Below are 16,829 nucleotides of genomic sequence, written 5' to 3'. Positions count from 1 at the left end.
GAACGGTCTGTGACTGCCGAAGTTCCACGCAAGGAGCTGCTTTCTCCAGAACTGTGTCAAGATTTTGAAGAAGGGTTTGAAGCATTACCAAGCCTAGGGCCATATTCTCTGTCTGCTGAAAGTTTGGATCATTTAGCTTTCTAGAGGCAGAGTTAAGGTGAAGCCAGGGTCTCAAGTATCCAGGTCCCCCTCATGGGTCTTTTCTCAGATTTTACAAGGATGTCATGTTTATACCTTGGAGTTGGTGTTCTTAATAAGGGAGCTTGAACATTATTTAAGGTTTAAGCCTTCCAAAAATGTAAATGAACCCCACTTTCAGACACAGAATTTTCTTTTTGTCATTTGGCTTCTTTCAACCACAGACAAAACAGGGAGACACTTATTTTTAACATTAGGTCACTTGGTTGGAGGACGTGTAGCTCTGGAATTAGACAGTTCTGAAGGGCTGCTGGTCTTCAGTAGGTAGAGATTGATTAATAATGTCTGCCTTGAGTGTAAGCGGATGTAAACTGTCCTGGTAATCAAGTATTTACATGCTGGTCAGGCATAGATGATGTTCTATGATCTATCTTGCTTTCTGTTGCTGGGTTGAATACCACGAACAAAGCAACTTGGGAATGTTATTTGCTTACAGGTCTGGATCACATGTGGCCATCAAGGGAAGAACTTGATGCCACAAGTTCTTCATCTGTTTCCTTTACTTGTTTCCACTCTTAAAAACAGGTCTGGATCACATGTGGCCATCAAGGGAAGAACTAGAGCAGGAAGTCAAGGCAGGAACTTGGAGGTAGGAGCTAAGTCAAAGCCTTAGGGGAGTGATGCTTACTGGCTTGTTCGCCATGGTTCGCTTAGGTTGCTTTCTTAGAGAACCCAGCACCATCTAACCAGGAAGGGTACCACACACAGTGGGCTGGGCCTTCCTATGTCATTCATGAATCAAGAAAATGCCCCACCAACTTGCTTATAGGCTAATCTGATGGAAAATCTGTTTTAGTTGAGGCTCTCTGTTCCCAGGTGTCTCTACCTTACAAGCCGACAAAGAAAAAACCAGAATAATACTATGTAGAGTATTTGTACTCTGTTCACATTTTGTTTTCCAGACAGGTTGTTTCACCCCTATGTTTGGCCCAACACAGTCACTGACCTTTTGCCTTGACTAATGAGATGACCCTGACCCAGAAAGGTCAACCAAAACACTTGTAGGACATTGCCCTTATCTAGGCGTATGCTCTAGGGGAGGTGTTTTGGGCACAGTTTTGTACAATCAAATAAGACAGACTCAGCCATGATTTTTTACATCAGGGGAGTCCTGTTCTCCGGAGGACTTACTGGGTTCTTGTTAACAGGGACGTGTTCTCTTGACACACTGGCTGTCTATCTTCTCATGGGTAGCCTGAGAGGTCATTTGAAGGCTTTCTGTGCACAGGGCAACCAGAACTAAAAAATAAAGGAAGTTTCGATGTGAATTAGCATAGAAATAATTGTTTTCAATTATTTCTACTACTCCAAATTTAGTTTTCAAAACTGCATTTGTCTTTTTGTTTGTTTTATTTTGTTTTCTGTACAACTCCACCCTGATGCTCCTCTGGATGTTGCTGGTGATTACAATTGAGGTGTGGAACCGGTCCTGGTGGGAAGGATTTGGAGATGCCAGTACCCACCATACCACAACACCCAGTGGGCATTAAGGTGGCTTTTCCTCCCCGGAATTACTGTTTTCACTGTACACAGGTTCAAAGCCAGCATGGACAAGGGAGGATGGAAGGTCTGAAGAGGGCACTTGGTGCTGACATCCCCAGCAGAAAGCAAACACCTAATGACTTCTTTTCTTTCTCTATGCTTTGTGCTTTAGGACCTTGTCCTTTGGTAGCCACTGTGGGGATGGGAGAGTCATAGTCTATAAGGACAGGTCTTTTCTATTGACTCAGGATTGAGGTCCAAGATGATATAAATCTACTTCTTTGTCATCTGCTGTCCCATCACCTGACCCCAGTTGTGGGAGGATCGAGGTAGAGAGCAGTAGACATCATGACAGAGATTGATGGCCTAACTTCCTGTTCTAAGGAACAGTAAGGGACCCAGTTCTTGATCATAACAAGGTGAGTCATAGAGAGAAGAGATAGGACCTATCCCTGGGGGTGTTCCTGAGCTCTCTGTATGTCCTCAGATGCTGCAGGTATGGGCCCACAGGGGACAGGTCTGTACACAAGTGGAAACTGAGCTGATGTTGGCACCACGGCCTACAGAGGCAGGTTAGAACCTGATGCTTGAATGTAGCTGGGTTAACATTCTGCTAAATGCGAAAATAACCTCTCCAGAGGAGTTAAACAGGGTTCAGAGTCTCATGATATAAAAGTAAAAATATCTAAGTCGCTGTTGTCTACCTGCATTTGTAGCTCATACCCTCTTTAAGCTCCTTATGCAGTACAGAAGTTTCCGGAGCTTGCCAGCATAGAATACCAGTAGAGTGTGAGCCCAGAGTAGGGTACCACAAGGGTGAGCAGGGCTGGTGACAGTAAAACTTTCTTGTAAGAAAGAGTATGGGTGCAGTCTCAGACCCATAGTAGTGTTGAGCAGAGGTGTGTATGGCGGTCAACAATGTTTCCAATGGTTTGGTCCAGTGCACATGTCTACAGTACAGTGTACAGGGCTAGCTGTAGACAGATAGGTCTGAGACAAGATTTAACTGTGTGTGCCTCCAGAGGCCATTGTAAATATCCAGACATGGTGTTAATGCCATTTTGATTGCTTCCCAGGCTCATGAGAGAAAGATGAGTTCTCTCAAAGTGTTCTCCATTTCTGTCTTTTCTCATCATCTTGAAAGTCGGCGGTGAGATGCAGGTGAAACATTGTTCCAGTAGAATCCTGTTCACTCTTCCAGTACACCCAGGAAGAGCCCCACCTATTTCTCAGGGGTTGCTTGACTATGCCAGGCTCATTGAATTCTGTCTCTTTCTGAAAGTCAGTTCTCAAAACTCCCACAGCAGCATTAAGATTAGTGTCTGATTATTTTGGAGTCTAACTTCTTGAATTCTTTGTATATTTTGGGTATTAGTCCTCTATTGGATGCACAGTTAGTGAAGATCTTTTCACAATCTGTAGGTTTCTGTTTGATCCTAATGACAGTGTCCTTTGCATTACAGAAGCTTTTCAGCTTCATAAGGTCCCACTTCTCAATTGTTGATCTTAGAGCCTGAGCCATTGGTGTTCTGTACAGGAAATTTTCCTGTATGCCAATGTGTTTGAGGCTATTTCTCTTCTATTAAATTCAGTGTATCTGCTTTTATGTGGAGGTCTTTAATCCACTTGGACTTGAGCTTTCTACAAGGGGATAAGAATGGATCGATTTGCATTCTTCTACATGCAGACTGCCATTTGTTGAAGATGCTTTCTTTTTCGACTGTATAGTTTTGGCTTTTGTGTCAAAGATCAAGTGTCCATAGGTGTGTGGGTTTTTTTTTCTGTGTCTTCAATTCCATTCCATTGATCAACCTGTCTGTCTCTGTGCCAATACCATGTGGTTTTTATCACAATTGCTCTGTAATACAGCTTGAGGTTAGGGATGGTGATTCCCCCCAGAAGTTCTATTATTGTTGAGAATTATTTTCACTCTCCTAGGTTTTTTGTTTTTCTCTATGAAGTTGAGAATTGCTCTTTCCATGTCTGTGAAGAATTGTGTTGAAATTTTGATGGGGATTGCGTTGAATCTGTAGATTGCTTTTGGCAAGATGGCCATTTTTACTATGTTAATCTTACCAATCCATGAACGTGGGAGATCTTTCCGTCTTCTGAGGTCTTCTTTGATTTCTTTCTTGAGAGACTTGACGTTCTTGTCACACAGATCTTTCACTTGTTTGGTTAGAGTTACACCAAGATATTTTATATTATTTGTGACTATTGTGAAGGGAATTGTTTCCCTATTTTCTTTCTCAGCCCATTTATCATTTGTATAAAAGAAGGATACCAATTGTTTTTGAGTTAATTTTATATCCAGCCACTTTGCTGAAGTTGTTAGCAGCTGTAGGTATTCTCTGGTAGATTTTTGGGGGTCTCTTATATATACTACCATATCATCTGCAAATAGTGATACTTTGACTTCTTCCTTTTCAATTTGTTTGCCTTAATATCCTCTTGTCTTATTGCTGTAGCTAGAACTTCGAGTACTATATTGCACAGATACAGAGGGAGTGGGCAGCCTTGTCTTGTGCCTGATTTTAGTGGAATTGCTTCCAGTTTCTCTCTACTTAGAGCTTGCGGGACTGTAGGCTGCTCTGGGTGATTCAGTGAGTATCATTATTGTAAATTACTGTAAACTTGAAAGCACTGTGAACTTAGGCTACATAAAACGTATTTTCAAATTACTTCGTAATAAATTGACTTTTTTCTTACTGTAAAAAAGAGATTCATGTTTGATCGAATGATTATAAGGTAGAAATAGAATCTAAACAGGGTTTAATCTAAATTGGGATTTTTAACAAAAGATACATATTTATACAGAAATGAATTTTTAAGCAGAATAAATAAATATCCACACCAAGATATATTCTAATTAAATTCTGAAGACTAAAGTCTTGGAGGTAGCCAGAGAAAAATAACTTCTTACCTATAATGGAAATCCAGCAACAGTGAGCTTCTCACCAGGAACTATGAAAGTCAGAGGAAGCACAATGGGCTCCAAAAGACAGTAAGTTGTTTCTCTGGGACTCATTCACTGGCCTCAGACCCTTGTACATTTGGAGGCAGTTGTAGCCATGAACCAAGAGGTGTTGGCTACTGCTGAAACTATTGGCAGATTTCTGAGCCATTTGTGTGAGGCTGGTTTTGTAGGCATGCAGGATGCAAGTGATACAGGGTACAGGGGCTTTCACCCAGACTTCAGAGGAGTCTGGCAGTGTGAGGCAGGGCTAGAATCCTTGTAGGGAGTCCCAGAGACTGCAGAAATGAAGCTGTAAAACTGAAGCTAAAGATGCCAGGGAAGTCACCAGGAGTTAAAGTGTGTGATGAGGGAAAGCACAGGTAGCAATCAGAGCCAGCTGAACAGCCAGTCCATGGGTATTACATACAGCAAGCTATTATAGAGGGCGATGTTACTCAAGCCTGCTGGAACTCATATATGATTCCACAGATCGGGACACGTATAGAGCTACAAGATTTAAAGTCTGCCCTGCTGTACTCTAGCCTTGCTCTGGTCAGCACTTGTTTCTATGTTGCTATGCCCATCTTCCAGAATTTTGCCATCATATCTTGAGAGCAAGTAATTGGTTTTTCATTATTTATTTATTTTTTTACTTGCCCCCCCATTTTTCCTTTTATTGAAAATAGATTCATTCCTCATATAATATGTCCCGATTACAGTTTCCCCTCCCTCTACTTCTCCCAGCTCCTTCCCATCTCTCCTCCTTTCCAGATCTACTCCCTTTCTGTCTCTCATTGGACAAGAACAAGCTTCTCATTAGTGAGACATGAACAAATAAAATAAGACAAAAATCATTCCACAGAAGCTGGACAAGGAGTCACAATGGAAGGAAAGGAGCACCAAGACCAGGCACAGGAATCAGAGACCCACTCGTTCACACATGGAGGAGACTCATGAAGATACTAAGCCGGAAACCATAATAAATTTGCGGAGGACCTGGTGCAGACCCATATAAGCCCTGTGCTTGTTGCTTCAGCCTTTGTAAGTTCATATGAGTCTTGTTTAGTTGATTCCGAGGGCCTTTATCCTCCTGTGTCTTCACTCTTCCTGCCTCCTCTTCTATGGAGCTCCCTGAGCTCTGAGAGGAGGGATTTGATGAAGACATCCCATTTAGGGTTGTGTATTCCAAGGACTCTGCATGTGTAATGTTTGACTATGAGTCTCTGCATCTGTTTCTGTCTTCTGCAGGAGGAAGCTTCTTTGATGGTGACTGGATAGGCACTGATGTGTGAGTATATCAGAATATCATTAGGAATCATTTTGTTGACTCCTTCCCTGTTTTTGACCAGTAGTGTTTGCTTTTACCCTAAACCTCTGGGCTACCTAGTCTATGGTTCTTGGTCATTAAGTGGTGCTGGAGATGGCTTCTGTCTTATGTTGTGGGCCTAAAGTCAAATCAGACAGTGGCTGGCTACTCCCACAAGTTCTGAGTCACTATTGCCCTAGCATGTCTTGCAGGCAGGGCAGAGCGTAGGTCAAAGCTTTTGTGGCTGGGTTGGCATTTTTGTCTTGGTAGCCTGCAGAGTACCTTTCTACCCCCCAAACCACTGTAAGAGTAGCTTCTCCATGTTCAATGTGTTGTGTGAGTGCTGTCCTTGTCAATGGGGCCCTGCTGTCAGTTTTCAGAGAGTAACCTACTGTCTTAGTAACAGCCTCAGTTGTTTGGAATTTTTTTTTAAAGTGGCTCATAGGTAAATGTTTTCTTGAGCTTCAGAGGCAACTTGGATCTGCATTTTGGAGTCATTCTGGAACTGTCAAGATTTTACAAATTCTCGGAGCTGGATGGAGTGCATCTGCATTGTGAAATGGACAGGAGAATTTCTGAGATAGGATGTTATTGTTTAGTTATGAGATATCTCTTACTTGTTCACGAATTGGTCCCCAAGTGGAGCTATTAGTAAGTGATGATCGTGTCAGAGTCCAACTCGTGAACAAGTTAACCCATTGACGAGTTCACAGCTGGATGGATCGTTGGGAAGCTGGTTCCAGTTGGAGAAAGTAGGTCACGGGGCACACCTTTGAAGGTCATACTTCATTTCCCTTCTTGTCTCCTCTCTGCCTCCTGTCTATCCGGAGGCAAGCCACTTTCTTCTCTGCCATCCTATTTTGCCTCACTTCACAATGGCCTAGGAGGAATAGGGCCAAGTGACTCTGCATAGGAATGTCTCCTATTAGTCATTTGTTATACTTGTGATCAAACACTTAATTTTTTAAAAAAAGGGAGGAAGGAGTGATGGTGACTCAAGTTTGACAGCAGTAGTTTACCATGGCGGGGAAGGAATGGCAGTAAACAGCTCTGAGCTGGAGAATGCTGGAGCTGGTTCCTCACATCTGGTCAGATCAGAAAACAGACAGATCGGAAACAGTACTTGTTATAACCTCCAAGCCTCTCCCCCAGTAATTCACTTCCTCCAGCCAGGCCCCACCTCTCAGAATTTCTACTCTTTCCCAGAGCAGACCCACCAGCTGGGGACCGAGTGTTCAAACACATAATCTGTGGAGAACATTTAACATCCAAACCACATAACCTTTGAATTAGTGAGCCAAAATAAATCTTGCTTAAACTGTTTATTGTAAGTATTTATCGTGGTGTCAAAAAGTGACCGTATACATCTACAAATCCTACACACATACACACACCATACAAACATACACATGCACACATACATGCACTCGCAAGCATAATCTGTAGGCTAAAGGTCACAGAACACTGCTTAAAACAATTTAAGGTGAGAAATAAATGAGGAGGACTATTTGTTATGCTATAACTGAGGACACTATTTCCCTGACTGAGAAATTTGTGATAGGAAACATACCAGTTCACTCCACTTAACCCTCATATTTGACACAGTTCCAGTTGAAATTCTTGTCAGACTTTTGCTTATATAGCTGACTCAAAAAATGGTCAAAACTAGTTTGAGAAGACTAAAATAAAAAAAAAAGTATCACCACTCAGTTTTAAAAGCTATGGTAATTAAAGGAATCTTATATTGACACAGACAGATACATAAATCAGTGGGACAGAACAGATAACCCAGAATTGATCCAGCAGTTCAAAGGGAGTTTGGTAAACAGGGGACATTAGAAATGCTTTTGGAACAATAAGAGAGGCATTTGAAAAATAAAAAAGAATGTTGATATAAACCTTGAACTCTGTAAAATGTAGTATTAAATGTAAATGATTAAATGTTTACAAGGAAACAGGAAAAAAAACTTTCAAAATTAGGTTAAGCACGGGTCCAAAGTACATCCCACAGGGTGGGGGGAAATCAATAACTCAAATGTCACTAAAATGAAATCTTTGATTCTGTCACAAATCCTGCTATGAAAAGAAAAATTCAAGTACATTATAGATCGGAAGAAAATACATGCAAATCACATGGATCAAAGGGTTTGTATTTAATCTAAAATTACACTCAAAATTCAATAGAAGGGAAGGAGCAACTCAGTGAAAAATGGGGAAAATGTTTGGGTAGACAAGTGAACACTAGGTGTAATCTGACTCCTTTGTCAGCAGAATAGGGCTGGGGGAGAGGTGGAGGAGTACAGAGCTTGCCAGCTGCATGCACAACGCACAATCACCAAGACCCTTGTGTCCAACAGAGCAAGCATCCGTGGCATCAGGTTCTGATGAGGGTGAGGATCAACCAGGGTCTGCATGTATTTCTGATGAGAGTGTAAAATGTCCCAATACTGTGGAAAACAGCCTAGCGACTTCTTATAAGGTTAGATATCAATAGACCTGCTCCCCAGTCTTACTGTAGGAGAGGAGGTTGTACGCTCACACAGAGATCTGCCAATAAGTACACATAACAGATGTGCCCATAGTTGGTGGAAACTAAGATGAATTCAAGTCTTTATCCTCCCAGGTGGCTAGGTGAACACCCTGGGCACACCCATGCCACACAATGCCATTCATCAATGAGGAGAAGATGGGTGAAACAAGGTATTTTCCCAAGTCAAAGAAGCCAGACTCCAGATTAGCTCCATATCACCCCATTTGTAAGATACCAGGATCAGTAATGCAGGGCAGTCATTAGCAACAAGGCTCTGCGAGAGGGGCTTCAGGGAGATGATTGGACTATGGCTGCCTGGATACTGTGTCCAGACTGTTGTATTTTGTGGTAGACAGCTATTAAGAATCACAGACCTGCACATTGAAAAGTCATTGTCCATCAACATTGTGTCTGCAGTTGTTTCTCTAACCCGCTGTCAAGACAGAAGGCAATGGGGGCTTGAAGGAGGGATTGGCAGAGCCAGGAAGCACTGTAACCAGCTGCATGGAGGATCATGGGATGTGGAACAACTGTGGTGGATGAAGGGCTAAATGGGCTACCATCCTTGCTCTGGGCTGGTTCCCAAGGCTCTCAAGACAAAGGAGTGCTGGCCTCAATCTCCCTGATGGAGAACGTGCTCCTGAAACCTGTAGGACTGAATGCCATTGGCTGATGCTTAGAGACAGACACTTAACTTTGGCTTGTTGGTGTGGTCATTCCATTTTGAGTCTGGGCCCTGGAAAGCCCCATGCTGGGGAGTGAGGTCTTCCAGCAGGGAGAGAGCAGCTCTCTGTGACTGTTAGATGGAGGAAATAGTAAGTTAATTTGACATGAATATCCTCTGGAAGGGAGTGAGTGTAGAAAACACTTCAAACTTTTTAGTCAGATACAGGCTATGAGCAATAAGAGAAGCTTCTCTCCTGAACCCCCAGGTCCAGTGTGGCAGGGCCCCTAGGGAAGACAACAGCCCTTTCCAGTAAAGCCCACACGAGACTGCCATTCAGCAGAAAAAGCACCTGAGCGTGCTCAACTGCATGCTCCTTTACTGACACTTGTAAAAAGGCTGACTGGAAATACCCCTACTGCCCTGGTCAATGTGTCTTCCTGTTCTCTTCCCTGTAGCTCTGCCCTTGCTGCGTGGGACTTGTGAACTCAGCTCTTCCTTAAAACTGGACTGCCCTTACCTCTAAGACACAGGCATGACCACACCACCAAGATTCCTGATGTGCTTCCTGGAAAAAAGCAGCACAGCAGGACATAGGAGAGAAGCAGGCTGCTTCTGGCCACCATCTCTGCACACCCTCAGTTTTATGAAGTCTGTAGGAATCAAATTGGAAAGCAGTATGAAGCACTCATTGCCTCTTTGGGAGTAACTTTCAGAACGGTGTCTAGATTTGCTAGGGCTGCTAAACTTGTGAGTTCATGAACATCTCCATCTAGTCAAAAGGACGCTATAGGAATTCTGTGCTGGGCAACAGGACATCTTGTGTATCTGTGCACTTAATTCTTACGTATGCCTTGCCTCAGAAATGCTGGCCTGGTTGTCTCTTCCGTAGGTGCCCAGAGACAGCACACTATGGTTCTCAGAAAGGCTGTGGTCTGGCATCGGTTCTTTGGTTTGAATTCATTCTGCTTAAAACCAAGTATTGTGTTTACAAAACAGAAGATTTTCTCCTCCATTTCCTGTTCCTACAGTTCACGGCCTCTTGAAAAGGCCCCTGAAGCTGCAGAGAAGGCTGGCAGAGAGCCAGGGCTTAATAGCATGTGGATGTTCTGATGCCCCGCTGGCTGGGGACCAGGGACTCTGCCAGGTGGACATCCAGGATGCCAGCAATCCCCGGACAAGGACCTTGCTGGTCGTCTTCTTCCTTTTCCTGGCCTCCTTCTTCACTAGCATTCAAGACCCTAAGGCCTTTCACAGCAAGGAGAACCCTGGGCCAAAGTAGAGCTGTCAGTGGCCTTTCCTAGGCCTGTTCTCCATATGTTTTCTCACATACATAAATGTAGCAATGCAAGACTGAGCAAGGATTTTACCCCCATGCCTCCAGTGGGAAGATTGTGACCTAGGATACCGAACAAGGATCTTAAGGTTGCTCATGGAATAAAATCAGCATATGAATAATACTTCGGGACCTTGTTCCTTTACCACAAACTTCACTATGACTTAATTCTCTCCCGGAAAAATACTTTCAGACTAATGAAGAACACCTGGTTCCTGACTACTCAAGAGACGTAGCCTTGCATACAATGTACTGGAATGAGGGGAATGGAGAGAAGGAAGGCTGCAGGGAGGAAGATGTTGCAAGGAGAAGGGCCAGATGTGCAAGGATGGGCAGGGACCTTCAGTGGTCAGCTGTATGGGAGCCAGGCAAGACTTTGTATGGGGTCACAGGCTGGTAGCTAACTCTTGGGAATAGGGAAGTCAAGAGCATACCTAGGCGTTTGTGCCTTAGTCTGTATGTATCATCTGCATCTGAATCTATGCCATCTCCATCTGTATCCACAGCTCTCTCTGCACCTGCATTTCTAACTGTGCCTTTACCTTAACTCCCGTCTGCCTCTCCATCGACTTCTAATCTTGATTTCCCCAGGAGTTCTTGTCTGAGAACCAGATTTCAAAGGAGGCTCTCAACACCCAGAATCGTTGAGCCCTGTGCATCTGGAGAAGCTAATCTTTGCCTTCCCTCGAGGGCTGTGATTTTCTTCTCTCAACAAAATATCAGACAGAAGAAACGTAAAGGGGAGATTTATTCAGGTGGACTTACCATTTTAAAAGTGTCGGTCAGTTTTAAATGTGTGGTAGGGAAGGAAGGCACAGTGGAGTTCTGGTGTTTCAGTTAGGAGTCTGCAGTGTGGTTTGCTCATATCTTGGTGGCTCAGAAAGCTGAGAAATTGTTAGAAATAAGAAAGCAGTTAGGATATGACCTTATCCCAAAGATGCGCTGTTGGGGGCTATGGCTCGTGTACCATGGATGTCTCTCACCGCCTTCAAAAACAGTGCCATCAGCCTGGAAAATAGTTGCTCCATCACACAAGCCTGTGAGGGATATTTTGAATTCAGATAGCAGTGTCTCTCAGCAGTGCTGTTCTCAGCATCAGACCTTAGGCCTTCTCTATCTACAGGGATAAACCTGAAGACTTTGTGCTGCCTTACAGTGTCTGCCAGCGGCTTCTATCAGTGCTGAGACCCGGAAGAACAGAGCACTTGGGTCTTGGGGAGGGACTCCTGGTCTATTCAGGCTTTTTTTTTGAAATTATGTATATGATCGTTTGTGTTCATTGCCAACTTAACAGGATCCAAAGTCATCTAGGACACATGTCTGTAATGGAATTTTGGGGATTAAACTAATTGAGATGGAAAGACCCATCCCTAATGTTAGCACATCACCCTAGAGGCTGGAGTCCCACTCAACAAAAAGGACAGAGTGAGTTAAGCACCAGCTTTCACTTAGCGTTTCTTCCTGGCGGTGGATACAATGTTACCAGCTGCTGCCTTTGGCTCCTGCCGTCATGGCTTCCCATCAGGATGGACTGTGTCCCTTTCAACAGTGAGTCAAAATAAATCTTCCTTCCTTAAGTTGTACTTGTAGGTATTTTGTCATGCCAAAGAGAAAAGTAATTGTGTTGGATCAGAACGGACCCTCAAGTTTGAACATATAGGTGCTATGTGAGTCTCTCCTATGTGAGTGCTGAGAAGACTGGAGGTGAGATGAGGGAGGGAGGGCATTTTCAAAGTTACATTGCATACATAAAATCATTTAAACAGCGTCAATTCCTGGTAACATTTGAACTGACCATTAGGCATGTATGTGTTGTACTAGTAGCAACCCCCATGGCACACCTTTGGAATGAGGCTACCCAGTCACTGGCCATCCAACAGGGTCACTTCTTCCAAATCAGCTCTCCATATGCAAGGTTGTTGCACTGGCTCCCTGTAGGCTAGGTGTCTGCTTGTTGCCCAGACAGCTGTGCACTCTGCAGAGCAGGATGTAGGTCACTGACCTCTGGAAAGTGTTGGTGTTTCCCAAATACCAGGGAAGGCAGAAATTTGCCTCTGAGTTAGCCTGATCCACGGTGCCTTTATAATTTATGCAATAAAGCCAGTTTTCCTTCTAATACATCTGAAGACTTTTAAAGTAGGGGCTGATCATATCTCCAGCCCCACTCTCTCCAGGGCCAGCACAATAGTGCTATTCTCTCCTGCTGTGGCTCAGAACTGTGGTTCCTGTAGAAGTTGGCTTGTAATTCTAGCCCCGGGTGATAAGGAACTGTCATTACAACTGCCCTTTGCTGGGGTGGGGGGTGGGATGGGAGGTCTTTGCCTAAAACAGTTGAAGAGTTGAAGCCAAGCCCCTGCATACTCTCTAATTAAAGGTGACCTGGGAGCCACGGAGGCTCTTAGCATCAACAGTTTGCATTGGCAAGGCAGTCAGAAGTCTGTTGTTGAAGAAAATAGCGCATGAAGTCTGTGGTAGCTGATCTGTGAATGTCTTCCGCCAAAATTCAGTTTAGATTATGGTTTTCACGTCTGTGTGCTCATTGTTTGGTGAACCAGAGGCGACTGTTGGAAGACTTTGCCTTAGCCTTCTCACCTTGCTTCTTTAGAGCTTCCTGGTGCTCCAGCCCCGTCTGGAGACTTCATCTTGCTTGCACTCTGGCAGACCCTTCTCACTTCCCCTGGGAAGTTGTCTTTTGTTAGTAATTGGTAGTGTCACAAGAATGCTGCCCAACATTATTCCTCATGCTCCACAAAAGGCCATTGCCGTGCAGGGAGCATTCAGGTGACTTCTGCATGCATGCTTTCAGCATCCAGGTGGATTTGTGCCGTGGTGGCTCTGTGGCTCCCTGTGAACAAAATATCTCAGTCATGTGTTGCTGAAGTAAGTCTATGTTGTCATTTTCAATGGAGCTTAAGAAAAAGTTCTGTTAAGCAGTTTGAATGCTATTTTTAATGAATGAGTGAGAAGAGATAAAGCTGAACTTTAATTCTTAGAGAGACACTAAGAGCTCCTGATATTTTTAATGTATTTTCAATATATATATATACACATATACACAAATACACATATACACATATACACATATACACACATACACACATACACATATACACATATACACATATACATATATACATATATACATATATACATATATACATATATACACATATACATATACACACATATACACAAATACACATATACATATATACACATATACATATATACATATATACATATACATATATATACACATATACATGCACACACACATACATATATATATATATATATATACATATATATATTTGAGTTCTAGTTTAAGCTTGAAACTTGCTATAAGTGACCATGGGCAAGTTTTAAACTCATGGTTTATAACTGGTAGGAGGATGGGGTGAGAACACTCAGGAGATTCTGCTGGTAATTGTTGGCTCTCCTGGGACTGTTAGGCAAAACAAAAAGAAGTCCTATTTCTCATATGGGCTAGAAAGGGTTAAATGGGCTAGACAAATGCTCAGTGAGCGTAAAGTGCATGTACTTCAGCGTGATCAACAATAACCAGAAGTCCAGTACAGTCCATCTGGATTCATGATCTCAGAGTTCTGTGTGTCTTAGAACATAGAAAAGGGCATTGCAGAATTGCGTTGGAAGCAAAGTGATGGGTGTGGAGCAGCTCTCATGGGACTTTAGAAAGGTCACCCCAGGAATTGAGTTTCTGCCATTGGAATCTGCATTGCTGAACACTCAAGGACAGTAGACTCCAGATCCCCACAACTATGGGAAATATTGCTATGAACCCAGGCTACACTAAAGAAACACACTTTGAATCTAATAAGGAAATGCCCCAGATTTTATGGTACTGAACTGCAGGTTATGGTTCCAGATGTGTAGCCACAGTTGGCCCCTGCCAGGTCAGATCAAAATGGATGTTAATTCACTTTAGAATGTCCAGAGGTGTGTTTTATAACAGTAGGCAACCTCTTAAGTCAGTCAAATTGGAGGTCATAACCAATCATGACAGAAAAATATTCTGAAGCATGGAGAGCAGCTCCAGCATTGGCTGAAAATTCTGACTCGTTCTCCATAGGCAACTAGACTTTGTCTTCCTGCCCTGCTTTCAGGGTCCAGGGGTGAGAGGTCCATCCCGAAGAGGACGTCTATTGATGATCAAACCTTGAAACTGACAGACAGCTAGAGAGCCTTGTCCTGCGAATAGATGACTGCTATGGAGGAGAGAGCTCCTGTGGGTGACTGTTATGGAGAGGGCTCCTGTGAATGACAGTTATGAAGGAGAGGGCTCCTGTGCATGATAGTTATGAAGGAGAGGGCTCCTGTGGATGACAGTTATGGAGAGGGTCCCTATATATGACTTATGGGGAGAGCTTTATGGTTTTTACATTTTCTTTCACTGATCCTTTAATTTGGACAGTTGCCACCTGTTGTAGTATAGTTTTTGGTTAATGTTGCATTACTGAAAATAATAGTTATGTTTCTTAAAAATAATTTTAAAGAAATTGAAATTGTTATTAAAGAATTAAAGAACCTACATTCATTTTAATAAAATATCCATGATTAAGCATAAAGTTGAAAAATGTAAATTCCTTGGCATTTTGGGTTCTTTTTGCTCAGTTTAACATTATCACTTTTTTATTTACTCCTGTTTCTCCTTGAGGTCAGGATACGTCCTTAGTCTGCTTATGGCTCAATGTCTACAGAGAACTTTTAACCTCTCTGGAGTCTAAGAATCCCATTAATATACCCTTAAGTTATAGAGGGAGTAAGATGTTGGCTCTTAGTCTTTTGCTACTTGGTGTGTGTGTGTGTGTGTGTGTGTGTGTGTGAGAGAGAGAGAGAGAGAGAGACAGACAGACAGACAGACAGACAGAGATAAACAGTGAAATATACAGAGATGGAGACAGAGAGAGTTTCACAGAGAGAGACAGAAAGACAGAGATAGCAACAGAGATAGAGAGACAGAGAGCTAGAGACAGGGAGAGAGACACACAGAGAGGAGAGAGACAGACAGAGGCAGAGAAACAGACAGATAGGGACACACACACACACACACACACACACACACACACACATTTGTCCATGTGTATGGAAAGTGAAAGGGAACATAACCAATCATTAGATCATCATCTGATCACAGAATTCCTGATTAAGCTGTGACAAGGGCAAGAGCTGCTGTCAGTTTACAGGTCACAATTCTCTATGCTTTTCTTGATAGCTAGTTGGTTTCTGTCCCTGTGACAAATACCTTAGGAGGAGGGGGTATTGAAAGGAGGAACATTTTAAGGATTTATTTTGGGCTTGTGAAATGGGTTCCTGTCACCAGGTCTGGTGATATGAGTTCAAATTCTGGGACCATATGGTATAATGAAGTACCAACTTCTATAAGTTGTTTTCTGATCACCACATGTGAAGTTTGCCACAAACACACACACACACACACACACACACACACACACACACACACACGCCTACCCCAAGTAGGAAAAGACCAACAGCCAATACCTTACTCTTTTTTAACCCTAAGGGTATGTTAATAAACAAACAAACTTAAAAAAAATTTTTGGCTTCAGAAAGCTCAGTCCTTGGTCACCTGGCTGTATTGAGGTAAGGGTGAGGAACTGCTTACTTTATGACAGCCAGAAAGCAGAAAGAAAAAGTCCTGAAGAGCAGGAGACAAGATACATCCTTCAAAGGTATGCCCCAGTGACCCAATGACCTAGTGACCCAGTGACCCACCTCCTCTGCTTAGGTCCCACCTCCTTTCATTGCCTCTCAGTTGCCATTAGTTGGATTATGAACCTATCAGGCAAAACTTTCCTAATCCAATCCCTATCTCTGACCAATGGTGGTTTGGGAACCAAACCTTACACATGAAATTTTGGAGGGATACTTGATGTATAAGTCATAATAAAAATTGTCTCCTTAATTACTCAAAATAAATCATAATGTATGTGCATATGAGAAAACTATTTATCTCTTCTTTGCCAAGGTTGGACTGAGTCAGGCATCGATGCCACAGCTAGGTACATGGGACCCGAGAAACAATGCCTTGGAAGCTGCAGAGCTCCCTTCTGATGCACAAGCTTAGCAGTGTGCATAGTATGTTTGTAAGAGCAGCAAACAAGTAATGCCATCGCCACCAACTATACAGCCTATAAGGAAAGCATTAAAGAATTAAGCATAAATAAGATGTGTGTTTGACAGAATGGTTAAGAAGATGTGGCTGAAGCTGAGGACCAGGACTCCAGCCTTAAGCGAGCAGCTTGCTTCTCACCATTCTTTCAACTCCTTCTTTGGAATTTGGTGTGAGCCTGGGCACAGTTCTCCAACAAACAAGAC

The sequence above is a fragment of the Rattus norvegicus genome, chromosome 1, assembly GCF_021556685.1.
Source record: "Rattus norvegicus strain SHRSP/BbbUtx chromosome 1, alternate assembly SHRSP_T2T, whole genome shotgun sequence".
Taxonomy (NCBI): domain Eukaryota; kingdom Metazoa; phylum Chordata; class Mammalia; order Rodentia; family Muridae; genus Rattus; species Rattus norvegicus.
This window is presented reverse-complemented; position numbering follows the sequence as displayed.